The following is a 3,132-nucleotide window of genomic DNA, read 5'->3' on the forward strand; positions in this document are numbered from 1 at the left end:
CAAAATTTACAACAATCAAACTTCATTCTTCTTCAATGTAGCATGAATTGAAACATCTTTTTTGATAATTTTGACAACCTTTTCTTCACATCTTCATTGAAGTATATTGTATGATTGATGTCTCTTGGTTCATATCAGTTTGTGTAGAATGTTCATATTCTATCACAAAAATATATAACAAAAAAAAAAAAAGTGAGGGTCGTCGGCCGAGACGAAAACTCCAGCACTGGAGTTTTCGCTCGCACACGACCCATAAAGGGTGGTCGAGGGCGGGGATGCCACAAATCACGTCCCTGACCTTTCGCCACCCTGGGAGAACCTACAAAGAAATGAAAACAGTGAAAAGAAAACGAGAAGGAACAGAAAAACAACGGAACTCCGGCGAAGCCGAACCATACGAATCGACGTTAGAACCCCCATTTTACACCACAAAAGTAACCTCAGAACCCTTTATACACCTCGGGAGTAGGTTTTGGACGAGTCCCTTACGCTGAACACCATCGGCAAGGAAGACGGAACGGTGAACTTCCGAGCTTCTCCAGATTTGGGAGTGTGAGGTCCTTACCAATGAAATCTGTACCAAAAATGGGGTTAGGGTGAACCGGCCCATCACCGCGCACGGCCCGTCACTCGTGAACGGCCCGTCACCCGTGAACGGCCCGTCACCCATGAGTGATCCGTTAACCCGTGCCTCGACCCGAGACTCCTGCACACGCGTTGCTCTCTGATTGTGCCACGTGGCACGTCTGCAGCGCGGCTCCTCTCGGCGTCGGTGGATTAATCGGCTCGGCGGTGGCTCCTCGGCTCCGGCGGCTTATTCGGCTCAGAAAACCTGTTTAAGGTAAAATGGAACATTTTAAGGTCGTATTTCACAAATTCCAGTTGGGAATTTATTATTATTTGTTAAATACTAACGAAAGTGACTAATGAACCAATAGGAACCAACCACCAACGGAAGCGTAGAACGTCCACGAGGAGCTAGGAGCTTACGTTATATTCTAGGGAGTACTTCGGCTAAGGCCTACCAAGTAAGTGGCTCACCCGTCGTAGGTTACACGTTAATTGCTGTATGTTGGCACGTGCCCGTGGATATGCACGTGTCATTAAATTGTATGCTAGCTTAATGTGCTTAAGTATGAAATCATGTGAATGTGAATGTATGTTATATATGCTGCTTAGTTGATGTGATATGTTATGCATGTGACGATGTGTGGCCCTTGTACAATTATTGCTTGTTTGTATGAATATTTGAATGTAGCTGTATGAATTGTATGACATGAAATACGGTAAATTGCATGAAACATAACCCCACTAGGAATATGTATGACATGTAACGAAATGAGAATGAGAATGACATGTAAGCATGAAAACGTGACACGGGGTTATGTTCATTAATGATAACCGTAGGACTAGTGGGACCTCATGCATATTGTGTGTTCATGCATTTGGGGGGATACTCCTACCCCATCATGAGGGTACGGACGCGTACATCGAATGACAGGACAACGATCGTCATGCCTTACATAGCGCTGTCGTGACGGTTCTAGTTTTAACAGGTCCCAGTATAAGGGGCTCCAAGAGTATGCCCACCGGCTAGGGACAGTGGCCCAATGGTGTGCGAACTAGCTGGTGAGCCCATACTCGCACGTATGAGCTGCGTGTAGAGTATATGGTACACGTCCATGATTACCTGTTAGGATTACACCGTAGGAAAAACGAAACGAAAGATAGGTCCCATCATTTCATTGCATGTGTTTGTCGCATAATCCGGAAAGGGGGTCACTTACTGAGTATTCTATAAATACTCAAGCCTCATGCTACTTTACTTTTGCAGATAAGGGCAAGGCATCCATGTGACAACAACGGCGGCATCGTACATCCCAGGACCGTGGCACATGCATAGGGTAGTTGTTTGTTTTTTCCATTTCGTAGTCTAGGCTTAATTTGGTTGCATCATTAGTATAGGTTAGTATAGGTTGAAATGTATTTGCATAATAAACCATAGGGTAGAATAAAACATTCATTTTGGACTGTTAAACTTCGATAACATGAAACTCATCCTTGTTTCAAATGAAACATGTTTGCATAAGATATTAAAAGAATGAAAATTTGTAATATAAACCAAACTCTATCGAAACTCTCTATAGCAATCCTGTGTTGCTTATCTCTTTGCCTTTACCTAAAAAATAGAAAATATTGAGTATGAAACATATTTAGTAAATAATCATACTTCTAGGTTGAGGAGATACAATCATAAACAATGAAGAAGTGCCTAGAGTTATTCCAAGCTTAAGGTTTGTGTGTTATTTCTCAATCTCCATACTATCATTTATTTTATTTCTAGCCAACGCCAATTTGGAGAACACGATGAAGAAAAAAGAAAATAGAGGAAGTGGATTTGGAGTTAGTTCTGGAACTATTCCTTGACGAGTAGGATAAAACGAACATCAACTCAAGAAATTTAGTAAACCCTGCACATGTCATTGTTATGACTGTTTGCATGTATTATGTGATGCTATGCTATGTTATAAATTACGCTATGTCCTATTATGTTTTGTTATAAGGTATGCTATAATACGACTATACCATGTTATCATGTTGTGGAATTATATTTATGATATTGATGATATGATTCATAAAGCTCCATACGCCAAGCAATGTAAATTATGTTAATTAGGGAAGATATGACAATTATTACGTATGCATGTCTCACAGACTTGTTATGTCATGAATAAATGGATTTATGACTTGAATCATAAACTTATGCCATGGTTTTAAGATATGGGGACCTCATGCATTTATGTGTGTCATTTGCCTCAGGATACTATCCCATTGTGATTAATACGAATGCGTACATTACGATATCTATGTTTGTTCTGATATTACATGGGTCCTTTCTCTATGTGGTTTTCGGTAGGCTGAGCGTGCACTAACCCGACAAATGAGGCCTAGGGAATATATACATGAGTCTGTCTGGTGAGACTATGTGCACGTGCGTAGGCCGTGTGTAAGAAAGTACTACATATTCAACCCTGCCTGGACTGAGTTTAAACCATGTCATGATTGTTTTATGAAATGATAGGTCCCACAATATTGCAATTGATTGCATTTTTTTTACTTCCATAGTGGGGT

This window comes from Cucurbita moschata, unplaced genomic scaffold, assembly GCF_002738365.1.
Source record: "Cucurbita moschata cultivar Rifu unplaced genomic scaffold, Cmos_1.0 Cmo_Scf00001, whole genome shotgun sequence".
In the NCBI taxonomy this organism is placed as follows: domain Eukaryota; kingdom Viridiplantae; phylum Streptophyta; class Magnoliopsida; order Cucurbitales; family Cucurbitaceae; genus Cucurbita; species Cucurbita moschata.